Below are 13,474 nucleotides of genomic sequence, written 5' to 3'. Positions count from 1 at the left end.
ATGTAACCATGAGAACCAGCGCTGGTTTGTGATGGCAGGCCAGGGTGTGACACCCCCGTCCCCAGGCCAACCAAGGGGGCAGGAGAGGGCACATCTCACCCAGCACTCTCTGTAAACACAGGGCTGCTGCCGACCTCCCCAGCTTTCGGGAATGCTCACCAAGCTCATTGCTGGGAAGGAAGACGACCAGCGACACCCCGGAACCAACAGGCCAGTCCCACCGTGGGCTCTGGCCTTACTAAAGTTTCCTGGCTGGAAGCTGCTGGCCCACTTTTACTTGTAGGGCCCAGAGCAGATCAGAGGCCGCACGTGGATAGGAGCACTGGGCCCCATCTGTGTTCCCTGTCACACTTCCGGTTTTTATGTGTCCTTGTTACAATATTCAGGCAGTTCGGGGTGGAGTGGCAGTCCTATGGCATGAGGGGCCAGACGGGACGGGGGGAGGACAGAGCAGCACAGGTTGGCCCCTGGAATCAGCCACCCTACCCACAACTTGCAAAAGTGGATCCTTAAAACTTTCAGAGTCTCGTGAGGTGGTTAACATCCTGTTGGTAGCTTGCCACCTGCCACGTGGGCGTGTTTACAGCAGAGTAATTGGCACTTGCTACAAACCACTCCAACCAGAGCAAAAAGGGCTCAAGCCGACAGCAGGTGCATGTTGCCCACCAAGACCTGCTCTGCATTCAAGGGACACCCCGGAACCCCCACGAGGTGCCACGCCCACCACCCTGGGGAACCCACAGCCGCTCCCCTCTTTCACACCCTCCTGGGGAGAGCTGGCACCTCTCTCTTGCTTCTCTATCTTGCCAAGCCAGGGGAGTGGCACAGTCAGCACGGTGCCCATGGCCCCAACCAGCTGCTCAGCAGTGGGTGGGGATGGGTGGCTGAGCCAGCCTGTGCTAATGGCAATAAGGGTAGGTCTTCATCACCAGAAAGACTGGGAGCCTGGAGCAAACCTGAGTTGTCTCTCATGCCCCACTGCCCGCCTCCCCCCACCCCCAGCAGGCCAGCAAGTGCAAACTTGGCCTAAACACCACCTCCACCTGCGGGAGCTCCTTCGGTGCACTCAGGAGGTTCCACCACCTGCTCCCTAGGTATCTGGCAGGTGGGTGGGTGCCCAGCACCTAGCACTGCTGCTGCTTCTGCAGGTGCACAGCACAGAAAGCCACAGAAGTTAGGACACAGCCAGGGCCTAAAAAATGATCTGGAAGGACATGGGCCAAGGTGCAGCTGGCCTCGTCCAGGCAGGAGGGCACTCAGGCATGCTCACTACAGGGCCATCCTCAGGCTGCCACCCGGACTTGAGGCCTGCCTCAAGGCCTCCCCCTCTCTTCCAGCTCTGAACGCCGCTCCAAACATGTAGCTGAGTGGGAAGCTGGCTCTGGCCACAAACACGGGATCCCGTCCCCTAACCCCATCTTGAGGTAAGAGCCCAGGGGCAGCACAGTGGCTGCCGTGAGCCTGACTTGCAGGACTCTGCCACATGCCAGCCCAACCCAGCCCCCTGCCCTGCCCCTGGCACTGCCAGGGGTTCCAGACCACACTGCTGAAGCTCTGAGCAGAGTGCCTGGTGCTGCCACATGCTCCCTGAGGGCCAGCGGTCACTACAGGCCACAGGAGTTCTTCCGCGGTGGCCCATCATCAGCCCCGGGAGTCTGTGTGGTTCAGAGGGGACGTGCAGAAAGAGCCCAGCAGCATCCAGCACATAGTACCCACAGTCTGCGGGGACCCTGCACAGGGATAAGCCCTCCCTCTTTCTGCAAGCTGCTGAAACAGACCCCTCCAACACCTGACAATGGCCACAGGGCTTGTGGTGTCCCATCAGAGTGGCAGTGTCCAGCCCTCTGCTTCTCTCAGCTCTCACAGCTCCCAGCAGCCCAGGCCCCAGCTCAACAGGGGGGACATGGTGGCAGCCAGAGTATAACAGGTTGGTGGGCCCCCTTACAAGCCCTGCGATTGCAGGTGCCAGGATCCACCTCTCAGGAGATCAGCAAGGGGAGAGTCAGAGAGCTTACGTCGGACGCCTCCAGAACCTGACCCCTGGGAGCCGCCTCGGCAAGGGAAGAGGACTCAGAGAAGCCCTCCAAACATAAAGTTGCACAGGACACCCAGCACAACTCCTCTGGGGCAACAGGCAGTAAGTGGCCGCCTCCCTGCAGACGGAGCCCAGGCCTGGGGGTCAGTCACCTCTGCTCAAAGCCCAGCAGGATGGGCTGAGTCTAGGGTGAGCAGAGCCATGGTGAAAGCCTGGCCTTGCCTTTCCCCTGGACGCTTCTCCAGGCCCGACGGTGACGTCACAGACACTGACAAGCACAGAGGGCTGTCCCTCAGCCTCCCTCATCTGGGAGGGATAAGGGCTGCATTCTGAGACCGGGAAGCAAATGCTGCTTCCAGAGAAGTGAAAACCTAAGCAGATCACCAGCACACCCTCTCACAGGGGCAGCTACGAACAAAGTAAGGGACAAAGTGCAAAACAACATGGGGTTCAAAAGAGAGGTAGAGCTGCCGCGCAGTCACGTGACCCCAGCTCTCTGGGGGCCCACCTGTGCCCAACACTCAGAGCACCCCATGCTCCTTCGGTGCGCTCAGGAAGTTCCTCTCAGAAATGTGTCCAGCATCCACCCCACGCCTCGCCCTGTGTGATTGCCCCACTACCCTCGGGCCCAGGCCTCACTGTTGCCCTCCTGGGGTGAGGCCGGTGGGAGCAGACGGTGGAGAAAACACCAAGTATGTTGAGTGGTCAGCCACGGCCACAAGCCCTTTACCTCTGCGGATGCTCAGACTCATGTGGCCTGAGGCCAGAGTGACAAAGCTGAGGCTCTTCCACCCGCGGGGATTTCCTGAGGCTGCCCACATGGGCATTTGGGGACATAAGCCACCAGGGGCGTGGGGAGAGGACCAGGCAGCTAAAGAACGAGATGGCCCTTCCGTTGCCACACCAACACCAAGACCTCTGGCAAGCAGGGCCATGTGGAGGGCGGCAAGGAGCACCCACTGGGTCTGCCACACCAGGGTTCAAAACTCGGCTCCCTCACCAACTGACCTGTGGCACTGCTGTCACCTACCGAGTGCTCCCAACTCCATGGTCAGACACAGGTGCGTGGCTTCCACCCACGAAGATGAAGGGACCAGGGGCATCCTGGCCAATGGCTAGGGAGCTGGGGAACACTGGCATGTTGGGCTGGAAGGAGGTATCCTGGTTCCCAAATCACCCGGAGAGGGGACTCAGCACAGGGTCAGAAACCAGAGCCCGAGGGTCTCTGCATACCCATTACCAGGCGCTGTGAGGACACAAGGAGGTCACACGTGGGACCGAGAACTGAAACGTGTCTACCTAAGATAACCACCACCCTCCACCTCGCCTCCTCATCCCAGCAGAGCAGGAGCAGCCTCTCGATGCCCCAACTCCACGATGACGGCAGCCAGGCTCGGAGAAGCAGCACGTCTGTCAACGAAGCAGGAAGGCTCTTGCTGCAGACCACTCTTCCCTGGGGCCTGTGCCTCCACGTGGGCACTGGTCCCTCTCTGACCCCCCAGGCTTGGCCTCTATGCAGGAGCATGGGGCCCCCAGCCCCGCCCCTTGGCCATGCCAGGCTGGGGAGAAACGCCCAGGCAGTAAACTGCCACGGGGGCCGGCGGGGCCTGCTTCTGCGTCTGCTGCCAGGGACCTCCGGCACCTTCTCAAGGGAGTCCCTAGTGGGATACGCCAGGGCCCCCAAATCAGGAGGGAAACAAAGGCAAATTGGGGCCACAGAAGGGTCTGGCCTCACCTCCTGGCCCAATCTATTGTGGCTGGGTGGGGGATGCCAAGATGGGGGTCATGGAGGGAGTGAAGATAAAAGCCCAGCTGGGACCCCATTCCCCGGGTCCCCATCAGCCTATGGCAACATGTACTGGGTACTGGTTGCAAAAGAGAAAACTGAAGCCCAGGGTGCTCAGAGCTCTCACACCAGTGCACAGCCTCTTGGGCAACGAAGCTCCCCTGGACACCCCCACTGCGGCAGGCAACCTGTGAGCCCCAGGGACCCCTGACTTCCCTTCAGCTCCAGCACACACCCCATGCCCTGGCCAGAGTCTGATCCTGATCCTGATCATTGCCCCCTCCTCCCGGGAGCCAGGCATGCCCGGATGGAGTCTGCTGGATTTCCGAACCCAGTGAATCCACCGTTCCAGGGTGGTGTGGGGGCGGGGGCAGGATCTCTGACATACACATGCCCACCCCCAGGGCCTGGGATGACATCCCAAATCAAACACAATATGCTGCAAGGAAACATGAATTTTCATCCTAAGGATAAATAAGGATCTGCTGCAGGGTCAGGTTTTGCTGCACAGGTTTTTTGCTGTTTTTTTAGGGAAAAAAGCTCTGTCCCCAGAGTTTCTGGTGACTGAAGTGGAGCCAAGGATGGCAGCCCTGTGACAAGGAAGGCTGCCTGTCACTATCAGCTTCTACGCCAGCCTGGAACTTTACGATGTCACATGGAGGGGGACAGGCCTGTACTTCGCCATCTCATGGTCCAGGCAATCACAGGTAGGTGAGAGAGCCGGTGGGTGGCAGCCCCGGGACTCGGGCACCTGCGCCAGTTTGCTAGAAATGCCTGCTATGAAGTGAACGCGAGGGGCGTCTACTTCAACACTATTTGATAACCTTTCGGATACAATGTTAACGCTTTGGGGGTGATAGTGGTATTGCAGCTCTAAGTTTTCTAGAGTCATTATCTTGCAGAGACAGGTGCTCCAAGTCTTCTGAATGAGACGTGTCTGGAGCTTGTGTCCCGATAGTGGCCGTGGGGCTTTGCAAATAAGATGGGACAAAGCAGGAGAGGCTGAGCACACTGGGGGTTGTGGACGGCCTCTATTCCCTCCACTTCTGTCTCCACTGGAAGCTCCCACAGCACCAGAAGAGGGCAAACCCCACTTTTCCTTGGTTGTTCAGGCTCCGGCATCCCCCACCCCTTCACAGCAGCTGCCAGCCCTGGGGGACACGACTTTGCTCCCCACTTACCTGGGTGGGAAGAGGACCCCCACGCACGGGAGGTGCCAAAGAGACCCCAGCACCTCAAGCCTACATGTGCTTGTAAAATCTGTGAGCTGCAAGGTCTGCCCTGCACCCCCCAGCTGTCCCCAGGGGAGGGAGTGCAGGTCTCCTGGGGTAAGCACACAGGAGGAAAAGGTACAGCTCCAGTCCGTGGACCTGAGAGCCCACAGGCCGCCTGATGCCCGCTGGCTGGAAACCATTCTTCTAGAGCATGGGTCTAAAGGTCTGTAAGCACATAATGCAGGAGCAATTAATTTCACCATTAAGGCTCCCCAGGGTCAGGGAGCCTCCAGAATGTGCCTGGGGCTGTCAGGGTGCGGTGCTCTGCACACACCCGCTGACAGACACTTCGCTTGGGTTCCCTATTTACTGCACGGACAGCACCCGCCTTGCACGGGCAGCCCTCCCGGTGGTCACGGAGTGGGGACCCCACTTGAACGCAGCCCCACAGCCAGCAGGGAAGTGGTGCTCCCCCCAGGGACAGCCAGAAGCCATTGCTGAGCGCCCACTCTGTGTTAGGTGCTATCGGGCAGGAGGCCGAGGCTCAGAGAAGCTGCCCCGCTTCCCAGGGGACAGCTGCCAAGGCAGGAAGGCAGCACGTGCAAACTGGGTGAAGGTCAAAGTGGAGACAAGCCGCCTTTGACACAAGAGGATCTGAAACTGCCCAGAGCGGAAACTCAGATAAACCACAAAAACCCTCAAACACAAGTGAAAGCCAGAGATCCGGAGTCCTGGCGAGACCCCAAGGAGGGCTTCCCAAGTGGACAGCGGGCAGGGGAGGGCAGGGGACACCGACTGGCCCCCCCACCCTCCAGAGTCACTCACGCTCCTCCACTCAGAGGGGCTCTGTGCTGGCCCTGGGCGGGTGGGAACAGGGCCCAGGGTCTGCAGGCTGCAAGATGGGGGCTGGCCTGGAGGCAGCAGGCCAGCTCCTCACCTCTTCCCAAGAGCTTAGACTCAGCCCCTCAAGTCAAGTCCTCAAGGATGGACTTGCCTCCATCCTCCACGGGGATCTAAAATACTAGATAAAACAGAAATCCACCTACCTGGAGGCTTGTCCAGCCCACAGGAACATCAGGAGAGACCTTATTCGGGGCCTTGGACACATGAGGGAGCCCTCTGTCCAGTGGCCGTGTAGAGACCACTCCAAGCCTGGGCCACAGATGCAGCAGCCCTTCCGCCAGAGCGCTGAGCTGCAGGCGGTAACAGGCAGGCAGAGCTGAAGCCCCTGGGCATCTGGGACTGAAGCTAGTAGGGGACGGACCCTTCCTGCGGTGGCGACAGGGCACCTCCAGCCCTGGGGGGATGAGGCCGGAAGGGGGCAGGGGTGGGGGTATTTCCGGGCTGGCTTGGCCCAGAGCAAGGAGCCCCTATTTGGACCCAGGGATCCCCAGCTTTCAAGGGAGGGTGGAGGGGCCACAGGGGACAGGATGGGGCGAGGCTGAGCAACTCTGCAAGGGTTGGTGGAGGTTCTCAGGAGGCTCCTAGTGTGGGGGGCATCTGGGGGCTTGAGGGGACACCGTGGCATGCCATAGGAGGATAGGAGGCACCTAGGGACACTGACACCGAGGGAGGAGGTGGTTGGAGGTAGGAGGGAGTCCCCCAGTCTCGGCTGCCGAAGGGGACCAGGGGCAGGGCCTGAGCTCACCTAGGCCCGCCTTGTCCTGCTCAGATCCGCGGTGCCCACCAGCACCAAGGACGGTCTTGTGAATCTCAACCTCCTGAGGTGGGTGCTCACTCTCTCTCTGCACCAGGGGGTCTCTGTGCTTGTAGGGGGCTCCCTCACTGCCACACTCCAGTCCTGGTCTCCTTATACCATCCCGGCAGGGCATCGGTAGCTGTCCACCCATCTTCCAAGTAGGGACAAAGGCTCAGAGGCAAAGGGGCAACAGGTCGCCCAGCCAGAAGGAAGCAGAAGCAGACCTTGAACGAGGCCACGTGCCCCACACCAGAACCCCAGCCACCGCCTCTCAGAAGCCTCTTCCCCATCCAGTAGATCCCGAGCTAAGTGTGCCCCAGAGCAGGGCACCTCTGCCCCCAGGCGGCCGGCCAAGCCTCCACAGTACATGCTGACCAGTGGCTGCCCTGGGGCCAGCAGGCCAGATCACAGGAAACTGGATCCGTGAGGCCAGGGTCGACTTCCATGATAGATGGAGCCAACTGCCTGTGGGGCCAGGGGAGGGGACCCCAGGGGAGCAAACAAGCAGGCTGGGCCCACCGCTGCCTCCTGCCCACACTCTGGGCCTGTCACACCCTGCCCAGCCAGGGCCCTGAGCCTGCCTGAAAGGTCTAGGTCACACCTGCCCTCCAGCAGCAAGGGACCCACCCTCTGCTGGCCCAGTCCCATCTAACCTGTGGGCACTCCACCCGGTGCTATGGGACTGTCACCAGGCCCCAGGTCTGGCCTGCAAGTGGACCCACACTGTTGTCCCCTCACCCACCTGATGCCCTGTCATGTCCTCTGGGCTCTGGTGTCATTACTACACCAGAGTACCTCCCACGGTAGCGGTGTTACTACAGCCCCAGTGCTCCCTGGAGTACCTCCCACAGTAGTGGTGTTACTACAGCCCCAGTGCTCCCTAGAGTACCTCCCACGGTAGTGGTGTTACTCAGCCCCAGTGCTCCCTGGAGTACCTCCCACGGTAGTGGTGTTACTACAGCCCCAGTGCTCCCTGGAGTACCTCCCACGGTAGTGGTGTTACTACAGCCCCAGTGCTCCCTGGAGTACCTCCCACAGTAGTGGTGTTACTCAGCCCCAGTGCTCCCTGGAGTACCTCCCACGGTAGTGGTGTTACTCAGCCCCAGTGCTCCCTGGAGTACCTCCCACGGTAGTGGTGTTACTACAGCCCCAGTGCTCCCTGGGAGTACCTCCCACGGTAGTGGTGTTACTACAGCCCCAGTGCTCCCTGGAGTACCTCCCACGGTAGTGGTGTTACTACAGCCCCAGTGCTCCCTGGGAGTACCTCCCACAGTAATGGTGTTACTACAGCCCCAGTGCTCCCTGGGAGTACCTCCCACGGTAGTGGTGTTACTACAGCCCCAGTGCTCCCTAGAGTACCTCCCACGGTAGTGGTGTTACTCAGCCCCAGTGCTCCCTGGAGTACCTCCCACGGTAGTGGTGTTACTCAGCCCCAGTGCTCCCTGGAGTACCTCCCACAGTAGTGGTGTTACTACAGCCCCAGTGCTCCCTGGAGTACCTCCCACGGTAGTGGTGTTACTCAGCCCCAGTGCTCCCTGGAGTACCTCCCACGGTAGTGGTGTTACTACAGCCCCAGTGCTCCATGGGAGTACGTCCCAAGGTAATGGTGTTACTACAGCCCCAGTGTTCACTGATGTTACTACTCACAGTGGTGATGTTACCTCAGCTCAAGTGCTTGCATGTAAACCAAGCTACTCTTGCAGGCTCTCCTCCCCATTGCTCCTTCTCCCCCTTTGGACCACCCTGTAGGGGCAGGGACTCTGTCACCATAGGGGACAGTCACGTGGTCACCTGTGTCTCTAACCCCAGACCCACAATCAGCTGGGCCAGGGCAGCAGGGAGGCAGCTGAGACAGCGGAACACAGAAGGGTGCTTGCCTTATCTGAGTCCACAGCCAGCGGAGCCCAAGGTCTTAACGCCCAGCCCCTGGCTCAGGGATGGCACCATGAATACGCAGTCAACGTTAGGGGTGGGCACACAAGCCAATGGCAATAAGCTGGGGGGGGCACCCCCTTCTTGAAGCCCATACCACTCCATCTGTCCCTTACGCCCACACCACACCCCTGGAACACTCTCTGGTCACAGTCATTGCACAGGGAAGGCATCCCCTCAGCTTAGTCACAGAACTGAAACGGCTCCTCTTCTTTCTGGTAGGCCTTACAAGGGTGCAGATGTACAGAACTGAGAACATGGTCCTGCCTGCGGGCAGCGGCCACCACTGACAGAAGCCAACAGGTGAGGACATTCCCACCTCCAAGTCCCGGGGTTCCAGGTACTTGGGACCTCGATGGGGCCCCCAGAGCCCCAGCTCCTATGATATGGTGCCCCCACTCCAGCCACCAAGCCCAACTTTAACCACACACAGAGAAAATGGATTAGGGACACCTGAACTGTCACTGCACTCCAGGTGACATATTTCAAGGAGATGGAAAAGTACTTCCAAACACCTCATTAACTCTGGACGAGGTCCCCCGGAACTTCCAGGGCCTGTGGCAAGCAGGGAGGAGGCTTCCTCCAAAATGCAGCTTTTAGCTGGCTCTCACTGGAGATCATAAAGGCCCTAAAAAGGAGGTCAATTGAGAGCAGACTCTCTTCTAGAATACTTAAAAGCTGGAGAAAGAAATAAACACTCACCTATAGCACTGAAGCAGCAGGGCCGAAAGCCTCTGGCCGCACACAGGTCCCGATTACCACTACTGTAAACATACATCCAGGAGCCAGACTTCAAATGTAAACCACCAAAGCGTGAATGATCCCGAAACATGACACTTTAAGAGCCCCCAAGCTTCTCGAATGGCAGGAGCACAAGTACCCAGAGTGGGGGGGGGGGCGGGGGTGTGCAAGCACCAAAGGCTTCCTGGACACGCCAGCCACCACCTGGGCACCTAGACAGTGACCAGTAGCCCCGGTCCAAACACACCAGGCAGCCCACTGTGACGTGGACACCTATCGGTCTCTTCTGCTCAAACAAAGGGCAAAGCCTCACGTGGGAGGGAAGGGGCGCTCCCAAGATGCAAATTCCTGGGGCACCCCAAGTTCCCAAAGGTAAGAATACAGCAAGCAGGGTGCTGCTTTCCACCGTAATTCTTTAAAATTTCCTCATGGGGCAGCCCGGGTGGCTCAGCAGTTTAGCACCACCTTCAGCCCAAGGCATGATCCTGGAGACCCAGGATCGAGTCTCACATCGGGCTTCCGGCGTGAAGCCTGCTTCTCCCTCTGCCTGAGCCCCTGTCTCTCTCTTTCTCTCTCTCTCTCTCTCTCTCTCTGTGTGTGTGTGTGTCTCGTGAACAAATAAATAAAATCTGCAAAAATAAATAAATAAATAAAAATAATAAAATTTCCTTGCGAAATAAATGCTTCAACTGGCCACTGGCCTGCTGATGCAAGGTATACAGGGCTTGCCTTTGGGGTCCCGCTGGTTATAGTTCAAAGATCAGTTAGGAAAGAAAGGAGGAACAGGCTACCTACCCATCCACACTACTGAGCCAGGCCCCTGAACTGCCTCCCCATCAACTATCTGCAGAGCAGCTTCAGGCACGTCTCCAGCAGCGGGGACTTGGTGGGCTCTGGGTCTGGGCGGGCCCCCACTCCTGGCTCGACCCCAGCTTCCCGTGGGCCCACCAAGGGAACGCTGCTCTCCCGAGGAGGACAGGGCCGCCACTGGTGGACAGAAGGCCAGACGGACACCGTGGCCAAGCATGGAGCAGGGTCCTGTTAGTCTTGTGCCAACCACTCCACTCAGGGGGCTGGGGGCCAACACTCCCCAAGGAAAGCTCCACCACCTAGAACCAGGAAGTGGCTGTGCACCTCACCACTAGCTGGGCACAGGGCTCTGGTGGCTGGCGACTTGCCAGGCTGCAGGAAGAGGGCACAGGAAGGAGCCTTTGGCTGCAGCAGCGCCAGGCTGGGCGGTACACGGTGCATGGCCCCCGGCCCCCGCCCCCCTCTCCGCTTTCACTTTCTGCCCAACACTGCCCGAGAGTCAAAGGCGGGAGCAGAGTGTTTACAAATCCCCTCCTTTATTCAAAGCTCACTTCTAAAGCACGCGTGAACTCCTGCTGAAGGAAATCAATTACTCTACTTCCTAAATACAAAACAAAAATCCCAACGGTGCCGAATGCCCACTCCCCCACCCCCCAGAAAAAGCATCTTAAACCCCTCCTCCCTGGATGTCCCCAAAGCAGGGCTGGGACTGGATCTAGGCCTCTGCGGAGCTGCTGGGAGGCAGCTTCCAGATGCCCAGGGGCAGAGGCATGCCCCTGCCCCCCCCAGGTCACCAGAAAAGTCAGAAATGCCCCTCACCTCCAGGTGTCACCTCCTGCCCAGAGGGCGGGCGTTGTAACGCCCTGCGTGTGCCCTATCTTTCCTGATCTGCAACCACCAGCACACACCAAAGGCCTCCACACGAGAAAGGGCAAACACAGAGCTTTATTTGCAAACGGGAGGCCACAATCAGGGCCGCTGTGCAGGGCCCGGGGAAGGAGGGAAGAGGTCTCTAACTCCTGAGGACCGACCCCTTGCACAGATGCAGCCCTTTCCTTGTCCACTTTAAAGCCAAAACTGCTCCCCCCAAAAAACACCAGGCCGCTTTGTGTAGGCTTGAGGATCTCCTGGGGCCACTCCATGGACCCAGGAAAAGCAGCTCCATCTTGAAGGAAAGACTTAAAGGAGACAGCCAACAGCGCTCCCTTGTCCCTCTCACTGGGGTGGGGGACCGTGAAGATGAGCCTCCGGGATCCCTTTCCTTGGTTTCCTTCTGATGCACAACAGCCACCCCACACCCACCGGCTAACTTTGCAGTCCACAACCAAGTTAACGCCCGGAGGCGGGGGGGGGGGGGGGCGACACACTAGTTCTGCACGCCTGGGCGGAGAGCTTCCAGCCAACGTGAAGGGTCGCAGGACACTGAGGGGCTGGCCCAGCACAGGGAACTCCCAGGGGGGGCCCCCCCAGCTCCATCCTGTGTCCAAAATTGTCCCCGGGCTCCCTAGGCCCCCGGGGAAAGGAGGCCGCCCAAGGCCTCCACGCTAGCCCTGCCCCCTAGGAGCAACCGGTGGGGAGAGCTCCCGGGCCCACCGCTGTATTCGCGGGGGAGCCCACTTGGGCCACGGAGACGGTCGCGGTTTGCGTGGCGGGCATCCCTCCCCGACGGGCTGGTGCCACGGTCACGCCGGTGCCAACCCGGGTGGGAAAGAAGGCAAGCACCCCGCTCCTCCCGCTCCTCCCGCTCCCAGCCACCCTCGCCCGGATTAAGCGCTTTTCAGGCGGATTTCAAAACGGGAACTGGGTCTCCTCCGGGCCTGGCGGCAACGACCCAGCAAGTCCAAGGGGCTCCAAGTCAGCGCCGGGCCCCCAACTCTGGCAGGAAGCTGCCCCGCGCCACTCCGAGTCGGGCCCGGGCCTGGTCTCGCCCCCCGCCCCGGCGGCGGCGCCGGGCCCCCAGCGCCCGCCCCGAGGGGCCCGCAGGCAGGGCTGGAGGGCGGGCGGGCGGGCGGGCTCCGGGAAAGTGGCGCCGGGCGCACGGCGGGCCTGGGACGCCGCCGCGCACCTTCCCCCTCCGCGTCCTCCCTCGGTCCCCCCTCCGAAAGATGGCGGGCAGAGGAAAGGGGGGAAAAAATCCCTTCCGCGAGGGAGGGCGCGGGAGGCCGGGCTGGCGCGGGGCGCGCGGGCCGTGCCAACTCCGGGCTGCGCGCCCCAGCTGCGGCGACGCCCCCAGCCCGGGGCGCGGGCGGCCGGGAGGGCGCGGGCGAGGGCGAAGGGGAGGGAGCCCGCGCCGCCGCCGCCGCCGCCGCCGCCGCCGCCGCGACCCCGGGCGGCCGCCGCGCTTTGTTGCATCGTGGCCGCGCACAAAGGCGGCGGCGGCCCGGGCGCCCGACTCCCGGGACGCGCCGGCGGCCCGCGCGGGGCGCACGGGGCCGCGCTCCCCGGCCCGCCCGGCCCGCCGCCGCCCGCGCCGCCCGCCGCCCCGCGCGCGCAAGGAAGCAAGAGAAAGGCGTACTTGGCCTCGGCGGCTCCGGCGGCCGTCCCTCCCGGCCCGCGCGGCCGGCTCCTCTTTGGCTCGCCGGCCCCGGCAGCATAATAGACGCGCCGGAGCCGAGCAGGGCTCATGCGCTGCGCCGCGGCGCCTGGCGGGAGTCGTAGTCCGCGGCCGGGCCCGCGCCAGGGCCGCCCAGGGGAGGCCGCGGCGCGCGGACTACATGTCCCGGCCCCGCCGGCGCCGCGCCCCGCCCCGCGCGCCCCCGCCCGCTGCCCGCCCCGCCGACCCGGCCGCGAGCGGGCCCGGCCCGGGGGGCGCGCGGGGCGGGGCGGGGCGGGGACCCCCGGCGGCCGCCCCCAGCCCGGGGCCCGCGCCGCCCGCCCTCCGTCCGCGCCGCCCGCCCTCCCGCGCGGGGGGTGGGGAGGAACTTGCTGCTACGGGCGAATTTCCTGGTGCCCGCGAGAGGCGTGGAAAAGGCAGGAGCGCGGCCGACACCCGCCCGCCCGCCGCCCGCGACTCCCGCCCGGGGACCCCGGAGCCGGCGCCCCCGCGCCCCGGCCGCGCACCGTTGGGGCGCCGCGCACCTGCCGAGCCCCGTGTTTGTAAACAAACCGCGCGCCTAATTAGCCCGGCGGGGGCGCGCGCGGGGGCGGGGCGGGGCGTCGGGGCGTCGGCGCGCGCGCAGGGGCGGCCCCGCCCGGGGAGGAGCCGCGCTCGGCCGCGCCCCCTGGAGCTGCCCACCTCGGCCGGGGCGCGCGGGGCG

At 62.1% G+C, this 13,474-nt stretch overlaps 1 protein-coding gene and 1 long non-coding RNA gene across 5 annotated transcripts in view; one reads left to right on the top strand and one right to left on the bottom strand.

Moving 5' to 3' along the window:
* Window positions 1–12,889, bottom strand: part of BRD3 (bromodomain containing 3) — a 34,273-nt gene extending 21,384 nt beyond the window's left edge. Inside the window, exon 1 of the mRNA XM_077851278.1 lies at window positions 12,733–12,889. The gene's annotated coding sequence lies outside the window, so the exon portion shown is untranslated. The remainder of the gene's footprint in view (window positions 1–12,732) is intronic.
* LOC144285750 (uncharacterized) lies at window positions 22–10,033 on the top strand. 4 transcript variants are annotated; one of them, XR_013353996.1, is made up of 5 exons: window positions 22–711; window positions 1,338–1,424; window positions 1,963–3,096; window positions 3,279–4,528; window positions 8,889–10,033. It is a non-coding gene; the product is annotated as an uncharacterized LOC144285750 (long non-coding RNA). The 4 variants fall into 4 exon arrangements; XR_013353995.1 differs by having other exon boundaries at window positions 22–1,424; window positions 1,963–2,137; window positions 2,281–3,096; XR_013353994.1 differs by having other exon boundaries at window positions 22–1,424.
* Window positions 12,890–13,474: the final 585 nt, after the last annotated feature.

This window comes from Canis aureus, chromosome 16, assembly GCF_053574225.1.
Source record: "Canis aureus isolate CA01 chromosome 16, VMU_Caureus_v.1.0, whole genome shotgun sequence".
Taxonomy (NCBI): Eukaryota; Metazoa; Chordata; class Mammalia; order Carnivora; family Canidae; genus Canis; species Canis aureus.
The sequence above is the reverse complement of the archived record's forward strand: the minus strand, read 5'-3'. Positions and strand labels throughout refer to the sequence as shown.